This window comes from Macaca fascicularis, chromosome 6 (genome assembly GCF_037993035.2).
Source record: "Macaca fascicularis isolate 582-1 chromosome 6, T2T-MFA8v1.1".
NCBI classification, from domain to species: Eukaryota; Metazoa; Chordata; class Mammalia; order Primates; family Cercopithecidae; genus Macaca; species Macaca fascicularis.
In genome coordinates, this window is record NC_088380.1 from 135,232,113 (window position 1) to 135,247,926 (window position 15,814).

A 15,814-nucleotide genomic window follows, 5' to 3' on the forward strand; every position below is an offset into this window, starting at 1 on the left:
CATTAGACAAGAAATGTTGACCCTATAAATAAGACATTTTAAAAGACAGATGTGCAGAGATTCATAAGCAAAGAAAAAAAGAAGCCATGAATTTAAACACACACACACACACACACACACACGCTTTTCGTGTAGCATGTAGAAGCAGCAGCTGTAGTACTTGACATTTGCACTGGATGTGCGGCATTAAACTTTACAGTTTTCTAAGCATCTCAGGTACCATTTTATATATTCAGTTGTATCCAGCTTTCCATTATTGTTGGCAGGACATCCTTTGGAATGTCTGCTCTACTCAGGAGGTGATCTAGTGCCAGCCTCTCACAGAGAAAGAGACAAAAAAGGATCTGTAATTTAAATAAAAAATAATGGTATAATGAAATTGGCAAGGAGGCAAAATGCCCTTAAAATTTCAATATCCTGAACAAAATTCAATTTCAGAAGGGCAGAGCTTTCCCAAAACTCTTCAAAAGCTCTCACTCTATGATAAGACTCTTCAGAGAGAGATACCTTCCCTTCGTCTCGGTCAGAAGTTACTTGGATTACTATGTCAGGAAAACATCTCAGAGACATCTAAGCATGTACTTTTTAAATTAAAAATTGGCTTTGCTCAAAGTAAAATGAGACAGAAATTGTCTTGGGTATATTTTCCATAGAAGCACCTGCTTTGGGTGCAACCACACATAGAAGGATTTTGGCACAATAAATTATCTGGCCCATTCAAGGGATGATATTTTGGATATTGTTCATGGCACATTTTAAAGGCATTTTCTAGTGTTCTGTCTAGACTCGTGCTCCGAGGTCAGCACACAGCCTTAGGATACTGTTCTTTGGCTGAAATAGGAGAACAGACGAGGAAATTCAAATTAAAGTTTCACCCTCGTTAGTGAAGCTGTGTCTGAAGCTACAGGACTGAGAGCACTGTTTTAAGAAGCCAAAAATGTCAATCTTAGCCAAATGAACTGCCATCACAACTAGTATGATCCTTGAAATCTTATAACACATTTTAAAATCTGGAATTTTATTATATATTTTTATATACCAAGAACACTACTTTTGATAATTGAAACATATGGGGTGACTCAGGGCATTTGGTAAAATTATCACAATTATCTTTCTTGTTTGTGGAATACATGCATTTTTTTCTGCCAAAGTTAAGCACCTTTTCAGTCTAACTATTGTTTAACTGACTAATATTGAGAACAACCTTGTAAAACATGTCACTCTATGGGATATTTCAAATACTAAAGAGAGTTAGTTGTGCCTACTGATCCAGGGCATCCTGTCACTTGTTGACCGAATGACCCCTAGAAGATCACCTCCACCAAAGATGGGCACTACCTGAGCGGTGTGTATACAGCACAGCAATACTTCTATCAGATTCAGCAATCAGAAAGCTGGATTTTGAGATTCCCTTTCTGTGAGATTCTTAATTCAAATCTTATAGATTTGAACATAAACAACAAAATCTAAATGAAAAATTCCCATGCCTTTGAGAATCATTCAATTGAAGCTGTTTCCCTGATATTTAAAACAAACATTGATTACCTGCATATTATATGCATTTGTCATGTACTTTGCTTTTTATCTAATTTAATCCTTTCTCCAACCTCATTTTACATAGGCATATACTTAAGCTAAGAGTTGTTAAGTAACATGGCCGAGAATACCCAGCTGCTAAGTGCTGGGTCAAGACTTGAATCCAAATCTGACTCCAAAACTCTTGCTCTTAAACCATGTTGCTGCTGGACCTGGTGGCTCAGGCCTGTAATCCCAGCATGTTGGGAGGCCAAGAAGGGAGAATTGCATAAGCCCAGGAGTCCGAGACTAGCCTGGGCAACATTATGAAACCCTGTCTCTACAAAAAATGAAAAAATTAGCTGGGCATAGTGGCATATGCCTATAGTCCCAGCTACTTGGGAGGCTGAGGTGGAAGGATTACCTGAGCCTGAGAGGTCAAGGTTGCAGTGAGCCATTATTGAACCACTGCACTCCAGCCTGGGTGACAGAGTGAAACCTTGTCTCAAAATAATTAGCTAACTGACCAAACAAACAAACAAAAAAACCATGTTGCTATGCCTTCAATGTTATGCTTTTTATTTTTCCTTTGACATTAACCCCAATATTTCCAAATTGCATTCCTTTAAATCAGGCTTTTTAATGTCCAAAAATATATGCAAATTTATATGTGCATATAGGTCCAGGTGTATGTATTTCTTCTAGAAACATGGAACATAATTTTCATCAGGTTCTCAAGCTTATCTGTGATTAAAAAATGATTAGGAACCTTGATAGAGCAGTAATTAGTAACCAGTGAAGAGTGCCTCTGCCACTTTAAGTAATCAGATACATCACATCATTAAGACTTTTTAAAAATATGTAATGTATATGAAAACCACACATTGACATGCAAATAAGAAAAATGCATGGTTATTAGTATTTACATAAATAGCATTTTGTGTACTGTTGCAATTATGGTGTTCTTCACATTTTATATTTAGTTTTTGTCATGTTAGAAACCAGAAAGAAACTTGTGCTCTAAATTAGAAGTGATGGAAAATATGTACTTTATGTTCAGAATGTTACTTGGAAAACATATTTTCTTCATCTTGTATACACTAACATAATGGGGAAACATGACATTCTTGTGTGATGAGGCATAACACTGCACAAAGGAAACTGATGAAACCAAAGGAAAATAATTGGTAAATCATGAGTGCTTCTGTGATAAGCCAGATGTGTCAAAAGTAGTTAGTATTTCTTCTGCAAAGAAAATTAGGAGGGAAATAAAGTTAAATAGTGCCTTAAAATATGTAGAAATGATCCTAGCTGAAGTTTATAGACAGTAATAAAATGTTGTCTTTATGAATTATGGCAATTAATAATTGGCAGTATACTATAGTTCTTGTTCCAATCAGCTTATAACTAGGAGATTTATTTGCTTCTCACTAAGATCATAATCACCCCTCTCTTCTGTACCTTCAAATTCTCCTTTCAGTTCAGTGCATAAACATGATCAAATCTTTCCCATCTTATAGCCCTCCTCTCAATATATTTTCAAGATACTGACCTCTCTTTCCTTCCTTTCATATCCAATCTAAGTCCAACTCATTATTGCAATGCTCTTGCTAGGGTTTATTAATAAACTTTTCAAAATCACCTTCTATTATCAATATTTAGACTTCTTAAAACTCTGTAACATTTGACACTTTTAAACTTGCTTATATTAGTCTGTTCTTGTGCTGCTATAAAGAAATACCTAAGACAGGGTAATTTCTTTTATTATTATTATTATTATACTGTAAGTTCTGGGATACATTTGCAGAACGTGCAGGTTTGTTACATAGGTATAAATGTGGCATGGTTGCTTGCTGCATGCATCAGCCCACCATCTACATTAGGTATTTCTCCTAATGCTATCCTTCCCCTAAGCCTACAGGCCCAGGTGTGTGATGTTCCCTTCCCTGTGGCCATGTGTTCTCATAGTTCAACTCCCACTTATGAATGAGAACATGCGGTATTTGGTTTTTTGTTCCTGTATTAGTTTGCCGAGAATGATGGTTTCCAGCTTCATCCATGTCTCTACAAAGGACATGAACTCATCCTTTTTTATTGTTCCATAGTATTCCATGGTGTGTATGTGCTACATTTTCTTTATCCAGTCAATCATGGATGGGCATTTGGGTTGGTGCCAAGTCTTTGCTATTGTGAATAGTGCTGAAATAAACATTTGTGTGCATGTGTCTTTATAGTACAATGACTTATAATCCTTTGGGTATATACCCAGTAATGGGATCGCTGGGTTAAATGGTATTTCTGGTTCTAGATTCTTGAGGAATCACCACACTGTCCTCCACATGGTTGAACTAATTTACACTCCCATCAATGGTGTAAAAGCATTCCTATTTCTCCACATCCTCTCCAGCATCTGTTGTTTCCTAACTTTTTAATGATTGCCATTCTAACTGGCGTGAGATGGTATCTCATTGTGGTTTTGATTTGCATTTCTCTAATGACCAGTGATGATGAGCTTTTTTCCGTATGTTTGTTGGAGCACAAATGTCTTCTTTTGAGAAGTGTGTGCTCATATCCTTTGACCACTTTTTGATGGGGTTGTTTTTTTCTTGTAAATTTGTTTAAGTTCATTGCATATTCTGGATATTAGCCCTTTGTCAGATGGATGGATTGCAAACATTTTCTCCCACTCCGTAGGTTGCCTGTTCACTCTGATGATAGTTTCTTTTGCTGTGCAGAAGCTCTTTATTTTAGTTAGCTCCTATTTGTCAATTTTGGCTTTTGTTGCCATTGCTTTTGGTGTTTTAGTCATGAAGCCTTTGCCCATGCCTATGTCCTGAATGGTATTCTCTAGGTTTTCTTCTGTCATTTTATGGTTTAGGTCTTACTTTTAAGTCTTTAATCCATCTTGAGTTAATTTTTTTATAGATTTAAAGAAGGGATCCAGTTCCAGTTTTCTGCATATGGCTAGCCAGTTTTCCCAACACCATTTATTAAATAGGGAATCCTTTCCCCATTTCTTGTTTTTATCAGGTTTGTCAAAGATCAGATTGTTGTAGGTGTGTGGCATTATTTCTAAGGCCTCTGTTCTGTACCACTGGTCTATATATCTGTTTTGGTACCAGTACCATGCTGTTTTGTTTACTATAGCCTTGTAATATAGTTTGAAGTTAGGAAGCATGATGCCTCCAGCTTTGTTCTTTTTGCTTAGGATTATGTTGGCTATATGGGCTCTTTTTTGGTTCCAGATGAAATTTAAAGTAGTTTTCTCTAATACTCTGAAGAAAGTCAATGGTAGCTTGATGGGGATAGCATTGAATCTACAAATTACGTAGGGCAGTGTGGCCATATTCATGATATTGATTCTTTCTATCCATGAGAATGGAATGTTTTTCCATTTGTTTGTGTCCTCTCTTATTTCCGTGAGAAGTTGTTTGCAGTTCTCCTTGAAGAGGTCCTTCACATCCCCTGTAAGTTGTATTCCTAGGTATTTTATTCTCTTTGTAGCAATTGTGAATGGGAGTTCACTCATGATTTGACTCTCTGTCTGTTATTAGTGTATAGGAGTGCCTGTGATTTTTGCACATTGATTTTGTAACCTGAGACTTTGCTGAAGTTGCTTCTCAGCTTAAGGAGATTTTAGGCTGAGACTATGGGGTTTTCTAAATATATAATCATGTCATCTGCAAACAGAGACAATTTGACTTCCTCTCTTCCCATCTGAATACCCTTTATTTCTTTCACTTGCCTGTTTGCCCTGGCCAGAACTTCCAATACTATGTTGAATAGGAGTTGTGAGAGAGGGCATCCTTGTCTCGTGCTGATTTTTAAAGGAAATGCTTTCAGCCTTTGCCTGTTCAGTACAATACTGGCTGTGGGTTTGTCATAAACAGCTCTTATTGTTTTGATATATGTTCCATCAATACCTAGTGTATTGAGGGGTTTTAGCATGAAGGGGTGTTGAATTTTATTAAAGGACTTTTCTGCATCAATTGAGATGTGGTTTTTGTCGTTGGTTCTGTTTATGTGATGGATTATGTTTATTGATTTGCATATGTTGAACCAGCCTTGCATCCCAGGGATGAAGCCGATTTGATCATAGTGGATAAGCTTTTAGATGTGCTGCTGGATTTGGCTTGCAAGTATTTTATTGAGGATTTTCACATCAATTTTCCTCAGGGATATTAGCCTGATATTTTCTTTTCTTGTGTCTCTGCCAGGTTTTGGCATCAGGATGATGCTGGCCTCATAAAATGAGTTAGGGAGGAGTCTCTTTTTTTCTATTGTTTGGAATAGTTTCAGAAGGAATGGTACCAGCTCCTCTTTGCACCTCTGGTAGAATATGGCTGTGAATCTGTCTGGTCCTGGGCTTTTTTTGTTTTGTAGGCTTTTAATTACTGCCTCAATTTCAGAACTTGTTATTGGTCTATTCAGTGATTCGACTTCTCCCTTGTTTATCTTGGGAAGATGTATGTGTCCAGGAATTTATCCATTTCCTCTAGATTTTTTAGTTTATCTGCATAGAGGTGTTTATAGCATTCTCTGATGGTAGTTTGTATTTCTGTGTGATTAGTGGTGATATCCTCTTTATCATTTTACTGTGTCTATTTGATTCTTCTCTTTTTTCTTCTTTACTACTCTGGCTAGTGGTCTATTTTGTTAATCTTTTCAAAAAACCAACTCCTGGATTCATTGATTTTTGGAAGGGTTTTTTTTGTGTCGATACCTCCCTCAGTTCTGCTCCGATCTTCGTTATTTTTTGTCTTCTGCTAGCTTTTGAATTTGTTTGCTCTTGCTTCTCTAGTTCTTTTAATTGTGATGTTAGGGTATCGATTTTAGATCTTCCTCGTTTTCTCCTGTGGTCATTTAGTGCTATAAATTTCCCTCTAAATATTGCTCTAAATGTGTCCCAGAGATTCTGGTACATTATGTCTTTGTTCTCATTGGTTTCATAGAACTTATTTCTTTCTCCCTTAATTTCGTTATTTACCCAGTAGTCATTCAGGAATAGGTTGTTCAGTTTCCATGTAGTTGTGCAGTTTTGAGTGAGTTTCTTGGGGTATTTAGCCCATTTACATTTAAGATTAATATTGTTATGTGTGAATTTGATCTTTTCATTATGATGCTAACTGGTTATTTTGCCCATTATTTGATGCAGTTTCTTCATAATGTCGATGGGCTTTACAATTTGGTATGTGTTTGCAGTGGCTGATTAGTTTTTCCTTTCCATATTTAGTGCTTCCTTCAGGAGCTCTTGTAAGGCAGACCTAGTGGTGACAAATTCAGCATTTGTTTTTCTGTAAAGGATCTTATTTCTCCTTCACTTTTCAAGCTTAGTTTGGCTGGATATGAAATTCTGGGTTGAAAATTCTTTCCTTTAAGAATGTTAAATATTCACCCCTACTTTACTCTGGCTTGTAGGTTTTCTGCAGAGAGATCCACTGTTAGTCTGATGGGCTTCCTTTTGTGGGTAACCCGACCTTTCTCTCTGGCTGCCCTTAGCATTTTTTCCTGTATTTCAACTTTGGTGAATCTGATGATTATGTGTCTTGGAGTTGCTCTTCTCTAGGAGTATCTTTGTGGCGTTCTCTGTATTTCCTGAATTTGAATGTTGGCTTGTCTTGCTAGGTTGGGGAGGTCCTCCTGGATATCTTGAAGAGTGTTTTCCAACTTGGTTCCATTCTCCCCGTCAGTTTCAGGTACACCAGTCAAAAGTAGGTTTGATCTTTTTGCATAGTTCTATATTTCTTGGAGGCTTTGTTCATTCCTTTTCATTCTTTCTTCTCTAGTCTTGTCTTCATGCTTTATTTCATTAAGTTGATCTTCAATCTCTGATATCATTTCTTCTGCTTGATCAATTCAGCTATTGATACTTGTATATGCTTCATGAAGTTCTCATGCTGTGTTTTTCAGCTCCATCAGGGCATTTATGTTCTTCTCCATACTGGATATTCTAGTTAGCAATTCCTCTAACCTTTTTTCAAGGTTCTTAGCTTCCTTGCATTGGGTTAGAACATGCTCCTTTAGCTCAGAGAAGTTCATTATTACCCACCTTCTGAAGCCTACTTCTGTCAATTCATCAAACTCATTCTCCAGCCAGTTTTGTTCCTCTGCTGGTGAGGAGTTGTGATCCTTTGGAGGAGAAGAGACTCTGTTTTTTGGGATTTTCAGCCTTTTTGCATTGGTTTTTCCTCATATTTGTGGATTTATCAGGCTTTGCTCTTTGATGTTGGTGACCTTCAGATGTGGTTTACGTGTGGATGTCCTTTTTATTGATGTTGATGTGATTCCTTTCTGTTTGTTAGTTTTCCTTCTAACAGTCAGGCCCCTCTACTTCAGGTCTGCTGGAGTTTGCTAGAGGTCCACTCCAGGCCCTGTTTGCCTGGGTATCACCAGCAGAGGCTGCAGAAGAGCAAATATTGCTGCCTGTTCCTTCCTCTGGAAGCTTTGTCTCAGAGCGGCACTCACCAGTTGCCAGCTGGAGCTCTCCTGTATGAGGTGTCTGTCAACCCCTGCTGGGAGGTGTCTCCCAGCAGTCAGGAGGCATGGAGTCAGGGACCCACTTGAGGAGGCAGTCTGTCCTTTAGCAGAGTGTGAGCACTGTGCTGGGAGATCCACTACTCTCTTCAGAGCTGGCAGGCAGGAATATTTCAGTCTGCTGAAGCTGTGCCCATAGCTGCCCCTTCCCCTATACGCTCTGTCCCAGGGAGATGGGAGTTTTATCTATAAGCCACTGACTGTGGCTGCTACCTTTCTTTGAGAGATGCCCTGCCCAGAGAGGAGGAATCTAGAGAGTCAGTCTGGCTACAGCAGCTTTGCCAAGCTGCAGTGGGCTCTGTCCAGTTAGAACTTCCCAGCAGCTTTGTTTACACTGTGAGGGTGAAACAGCCTACTCAGGCCTCAGTAATAGTGGACACCCCTCCCCCTACCAAGCTTGAGCATCCCAGGTCAACTTCAGACTACTGTGCTGGCAGTGAGAATTTCAAGTCAGTCGATCTTAGCTTGAAGGGCTTCATGGGGGTTGGATCTGCTGAACTAGGCTACTTGATCCCCTGGCTTCAGCCCCCTTTCCAGGGCAGTGAATGGTTCTGTCTCACTGGTGTTCCAGGCACCACTGGGATATTTAAAAAAACAAAAACCCAAAAAACTCCTGCAGCTAGCTCGGTGTCTGTCCAAATGGTCGCCCAGTTTTGTGCTTGAAACCCAGGGCCCTGGTGGTGTAATCACCCGAAGGAATCTCCTGGTCTGTGGGTTGCCAAGAACATAAGAAAAGCATAGTATCTGGGCCAGAATGCACTATTCCTCATGGCACAGTCCTTCATGGCTTCTCTTGGCTGGGGAGGGAGTTCCCAACCCCTTGCGCTTCCCAGATGAGGTGATGCCCCATCCTGCTTCTCCTCACCCTCCCTGGGCTGCACCCATTGTCTAGCCAGTCCCAATAAGATGAGCAGGGTACCTCAGTTGGAAATTCAGAAATCACCTGACTTCTGCATTGATCTTGCTGGGAGCTGCAGACTGGAGCTGTTCCTATTCGGCCATCTTGCCCAGGAATCGAGAGTGGATAATTTCTAAAGAAAAGAGATTGAATTGGCTCACGGCTCAGCAGGCCATACAGAAAACATGACTGGGCAGGCCTCAGGAAACTTTCAGTCATGGTGGAAGGGAAAGCAGTCACATCTTACATGGCTGGAGCAGGAGGAAGAGCAAAGGGGGAGGTGCTACACATTTTAAATAGCCAGATCTCATGAGAACTCAGTGTCAGGAGAACAACAAGGGGGAAATCTACCTCCGAGATCCAATCCCCTCCCACCAGACCCCTCTCTAACACTGGGGATTACAATTCAGCATGAGATTTGGGCAGGCACACAAATCCAAACCATAACAATGCTCTTCTTAAATTCCCTTTTCACTTGTTTCTGTAGCACTACTCTTCCATAGTACTTCTTCAAGTTTGCCTTTGGCTCCATCTTAATTTCTGGAATTGGCTCCTGTTCTTTTGCCAACTCCTTAAACATTGGTGTTCCCTAGAGTTCTGTGGTTAATCTTTGTTTTTTTCTCATTCTATATCCCCTGATCCTACCCTCACATATCATTCTAAACCTTGGTTTCAACTACCACCTTAATCACAAAAAAATTTTTTTATAACGAGGATCATTTCATAATAATAAATAGGTAAATTCATCAAGAGAACATAAAAAATCTTAAATACTTTTGTACCTCAAAACATAACACAAACATTTATAGAACTGCAAGAAACAGACAAATGCACAATTTCAGTTGCTGATTGAACACTTCTTTCTCAGTGATTGATTGACAGAATATTAGTATATAGAAGACAACAACCAACTGGACTTTGACATTGACATTTGTAAATTATTTATAAATCTGTATCTATCTAAAATTGAATTCATAATTCAAAAGTTTTCAACATACACACACATACACAAGCTCAAGGGCAGATGGTTTTGCTACCCAATTCAATTATATATTTAGGAAGACATTGTATCAATCCTACATACTCTGTTTTGGGAAATAGAGGTGTCAGGAATACCTCCCAGATCATTTTATGAGTTCAGCATTACTCTGTGTCCAAAATCAAATACTAAAAGAACAGAAAACTTAAGACAGTATCCCTTCTGAACTTAGATGTAAATATTATTAATCAAAGCAAATTGTACCTAGTAACATAAAAAGAGGATAATACATCATGATTGTGAGGCATTTATTCTAAGAAGCTAAGGATTGTTTTGCCTTTGAAAATCAATCAAATATAATTCACTACATTAAGAGCATTAAGGAGAAGTCATGTTATCATATTAATAAATACTACTCCGAAACATATTTGACAGATTTCAACTCTCATTTGTGTTAAAAGTTCTCAGCAAACTATGAATAGAAAGGAGATTTCTCAGCCTGAAAAAAGGTGTCTATCAAAAATGTAAAGCTAATCCCAGCACTTTGGGAGGCCAAGGCGGGCAGTTCACGAGGTCAGGAGTTGAAGACCAGCCTGACCAGCATGGTGAAACCCTGTCTCTACTAAAAGTAACAACAACAACAACAAAAAGTAAAGCTAGCATACTTATTAGTAAAAGGTTGAATATTTTCCCCTGAGATCAGAAATAGCAAGTAGGTTTGCTCTGAAACCTCTATTAAACAATGTACCATGGCCTGATATAAAGCAGGCGAAAGAAATGAAAGACATGCAGGTTAGAAAGGATGATTACATAGCTAACCCAAAGGAATCTATGAAACAGCTACTAAAATTGTTAAGTGAATTAAGCAGAATGAAAGGTCAAAACCCTCCAAATCAAAATAGTTTATTTTTCTATAACAGCAATGAACAAATGAAAGATGAAATTTTTTAATTACCATGTTAAAAGTGTCTAAAAATACAACATACTTAGGGATAAATATAGAAGCATACGTGTAAGACCCATACATTGGAAAATATATGCAAAAATCCCTAGAGAAATACTTAAATATGTGTAGCAACATACTGTGTTTATGAATTGGAAGTCTCAATATTGTTAAAATGTCAGTTATCATCAAATTGATCAATAGATTTTATCCAAATCTGATTAAAATCCCAGTAGAATTAAAAAAAAAAGAAATTGACAACATGATTCTAAAATGTATATGTAAATTTAACTAGAATAGAATTAAAAAAATAGAAATTGACAATATGAGCCTAAACTTTACACGTAAATATAGCTAGAATAGCCAAAACAATTTTGAAAATAAGGACAGAGTTGGAGGACTTACACTACATGATTTCAAGACTTACGATAAAGCTGCAGTTATCAAAAAAGAGTAGTATTGGTGTTAGGATAGTCATATAAATCAATAGAATGAAAGAGTAATGTCAAAAAGGGACCCACCCATAAGTGGTTATTTAATTTTTGTACAACAAGATTCTAATGTAATTCAAAGATGAAAACAATATTTATTTCAACTAATGGTGCTGAAATGGAATATTCATTTTGGAAAAATAATTACTTGTAATTCTTACCTAACACCATACTAAAAAATTACTCAAAATGGATCATATATTTAAAAGTATGTAGTGGTTTTAAACATATCTGCTCAGATTTAACCTCCTTTCAAAATGCAGAGCCTTTTTGAATAGGGGCCAGTCTTGAATATGACCAGCCTTAGCAATTCACTCCAAGAGACTATAGGTGATACCATGACATTTGAGGCTAGGTCATATGATGTATGACATTTTTTTTCTGGCTCTTTCTCTCAAGAAGTTTGAACTCAGCCATGATATCATATTATAAAAAAGGCCAGGCCACAGGTAAGTGTTCTGCCTGACAATACCAGCTATGATCCCACCTGATAGACAATATCAGCCATCACACGTGTTAGTGAATGAGACTTCAGGTGATTTCAGCTCCCAGCCTTCCAGGTGCCCTAACTGCCATTGAGTAGAAGAACAAAGACAAGCAGTGCTCATCAAGCTCAGCTTAAATGCAGATTCATGAGCCAAATAAACATGATTGTTGTTTTAAGCTTCTAAATTGTGGTACATTTTGTTATGCAGCAATAGACAGAGCAATATAAAAGCTAAACTGTAAAACTTTTAATAGAAGTATAAAAAAATTCATAGTTAAGGTGATATGGTTAGGGTGTGTTTCCCTGACCAAATCTCATCTTGAATTGTAATTCCCATAATCTCCATAATCCCCACATGTCAAGGGGAACACCAAGTGGAGATAATTGAATAGTAGGGTTGGTTTCCCCCATGTTGTTCTCATGATAGTAAGTGAGTTCTCATGAGATCTGATGGTTTTATAAAGGGCTCTTCCTCCTTTGTTCGGCACTTCTCCTTCCTGCTGCCTTGTGAAGAAGATGCCTTGCTTCCTGTCCAGGAATGGCTGTACGTTCCTTCCACTATCGCTGTATATTTCCTGAGTCCTCCCCAGTCATGCTAAACTGTGAGTCAGTTAAGCCACTTTCCTTTGTAAGTTACCCAGTCTCAGGCAGTTCTTTATAGCAGTGTGAAAATTGACTAATACAGTAAATTGGTACCTCAGAGAATGGAGTACTGCTATAAAGATACCTGAAAATGTGGAAGCGACTTTGGAACTGGGTAACAGGAAAAGGTTGGAATCGTTTCCAGGGCTCAGAAGACAGAAAGATGTGGGAAAATTTGAATCTTCCTACCGACTTGTTGAGAGGCTTTGACCAAAATGCTGATAGTGATATGGACAATGAAGTCCAGGCTGAGGGGGTCTCAGATGGAGACGAGGAACTTGTTGGGAACTGGAAGAAGGTGACTCTTGCTATACTTTAGCAAATAGACTGGCAGCATTTGTCCCTGCCCTAGAGATCTGTGGAACTTTGAACTAAAGAAAGATAATTCAAGGTATCTGGCAGATGAAATTTCTAAGCCCCAGAGCATGCAAGATGTGATGTGGGTGCTATTAAAAGCATTCAGTTTTATGCATTCGCAAAGAGATGATTTGGAATTGGAACTTATGTTTAAAAGGGAAGCAGAACATAAAAGTTCAGAAAATTTGCAGCCTGATGATGGGATAGAAAAGAAAAACCCATTTTCTGAGAAGAACCTCAAGATGGCTGCAGAAATTTGCATGAGTAAAAAGGAACCAAATGTTAATCATGAAGACAATAGGAAAAAAATGTCACCAGGGCCTATCAGAGGTTTCCACGGCAGTCCATCCCATCATAGGCCCAGAGAGCCAGGAGGAAAAAATGGTTGCCTGGGCTGGACCCAGGGCCTTGCTGCTTTATCCAGTCTTGGGACTTGGTGCCCTATATCCCAGCCATGGCTAAAAGGGGCCAACATATAGCTCAGGCCATTGCTCCAAAGGGTGAAAGCCCCAATCCTTGTTGGTTTCCATGTGGTGTTGGGCCTGTGGGTGCACAGAAGTCAAGAATTGAGGTTTGGGAACTTCCACCTAGATTTCAGAGGATGTATGGAAATGTTTAACTTTGGTAAGTTAAACACTTACCAAAGGACTCAGTAATTCTATTCTTAGGTATTTCACCAAAGGAAAGGAAATCACATAACCATACAAACCGTACAACTTGGTTCTTAGACAGATATATAGGATGATGCATTCTAAATTCTATTCTTAATATCCTTTGTTGGTCAAGAATTTTAATTAGATTTATTATTCTTTTCCTTTCTTAAAGGACACACCCAGAGAACCCCAAAGTCATGGGCTTACTTTGGTACCTCCCTTACTGTGCAGTAGACAAATGGTCTTCTGGTCTGATCCTATGCTGTGTGGTATTTCATAATGGTGGGTCCAGCATTCCATGAGCCATCGGATAGTGGTAGTGGTACAGGCAGTGTAGAGAAAGCAAAGGTATAATAAAGATATAAGCTGTATTATCATTGTCAAGATTGTGAAACTTCCCTTTGGCTTACTATGCATAGTTTATTTATTTTGCATGGTTTATTTGCTTTGCATACTTATTTTCTGCAAACTTCTCTGGGTGTCAGGGAGTTTAGGCTGCTCTCAGAGGCACATCTTTAAATACTTCTATCTAGAAACTTAAAATTATATAAAATCATCACCCTTTTATCTTCCCCCACATTTCCTTCCTTAGTGGTCTGATCTCAGCAAGATGTTAAAGAGGGAGGTGATACGATATATTTTTGAATAAATGAAAATAATAACAAAATTTTAAATGTGTTACTTTTCTTGGAGTACCTTCCTTTTAATCAACAAAGATAGTCACAATTTCTTTTTTAATGTCACTGACTCAACATAATTTTAACATATATTTTCTAGATATTAAAGACAATACATTTTTATGCTGAGAGACTTCAATGAAATTTTAATTTACATCATATGTACAAATTCACATATTTATAAGGATATTCCTGGATACATGTAAATAAAATTTTTGCCAGAATATATTATTTAAAAATGTAGTAGTTGAATCAACTCTTTTAAATTCAGCTTTCTAAAATGTAGGTAAAGGCAGTCTCTTTATCATCTATAGGGAATCAGCAAGGATGAATGAGAGAAGTATTTTATTTTTTCCAGAGAACATCTACATATTAATACAATTTGTATATGCTTTTGCAATAAATGGTCTGGAATAAGGTTTCTCTCCCTTATGACAATCCAATCTCTTGAGTATATCTTTCTACTGTAAATTTCACGTAAAGGAGCAATTTACATAGTTTGTGGATCAGAATTTCTGCAGAGAATTGTGAGAACCTCTTATAAAAGCTGGGTAAAAAAAAGTCAAATTAATTCCAAACGTTTTATGCTTCACTTAGTGTTTACCTTGCATTTTTATTCGTTACTGAGAAGAAATGGCTGTGTGTACATAAAGAGTTTTTCTTATGCCTAAATTCTACAATATCATATGTGCATTTTGACTGCTGACAGGCTAGCCTAATGGCATTTTGAATTATGTTTTTATTACATACTATTAGTAAGGACTGCTTAAGTTTACTTTTCATTAGTATGCAGTTTGGCATTTTGTGCTGTTCATTGTTATTATATGTAACAATATTTACTTTTCTAGGCATAGAAATGAATCTCTTCTATCAAGATAAAAACTACAAATGAGTGTTTCCATGAAAGTGAGAATAAAGGTAAAGTTGAAAATTTTACCTGGTTCTAGAAATTTTGGAGAAAAGCATCAGCTATGCTGGGTTAAGAAGTCTTTTAAGAGGAATGATCTGTGGAACAAATCTTTACAGAACCAGAACCTTCAAAGAGAGAATGTCATATTTAAAAAATGATATTTAATGTTTCTAGGCTGATTCCACACATGAACCCCATATTCCATGGATGTGAAATATCTTTTTAAAAATCCGTTCTTGTTTTGGTATTCTAGACCCACAACATACACTGATATATAATTCCATAAATCTAAAATTTGTATTAACTTTTCGTTTCACTCACCTGCTAAATTTAATTGGTGACCATCTTATTAATTTCACCTCTGAAATAAGTCTTGAACACATTAATCTCTTTCTCTTTATCAAGTTCCCCTGTTTTCTTCTGACTTATAATAATTTCCTGAATAAATTCCCAATCTACAGTTCTCTCAATTTCTGGCTGATATTTTACTGTAACTAGAATAATCTTTCTTAAAGGCAACTCTGCTAAGGCACTCACCATATTACATATCATGCAGTAGACCTTGAAAACCTACATCTAGGATCCCTAAACTTGGATAGCCATCAGAATCACAGGAGGGAGGGGGCGGAACAAGATGGCCGAATAGAAACAGCTCCAGTCTCCAGCTCCCAGCACGAGCGACACAGAAGACAGGTGATTCCTGCATTTTCAACTGAGGTACTGGGTTC

The 15,814-nt window shown here is 37.7% G+C and overlaps 1 long non-coding RNA gene across 2 annotated transcripts in view; it reads left to right on the plus strand.

Moving 5' to 3' along the window:
- The window catches only part of LOC141407058 (uncharacterized), a 178,341-nt gene that overhangs the window by 112,130 nt on the left and 50,397 nt on the right, over positions 1–15,814 (plus strand). For both annotated transcript variants that reach the window (XR_012414047.1, XR_012414048.1), the window contains exon 3: positions 15,025–15,094. This is a non-coding gene — a long non-coding RNA (uncharacterized lncRNA). The remainder of the gene's footprint in view (positions 1–15,024; positions 15,095–15,814) is intronic.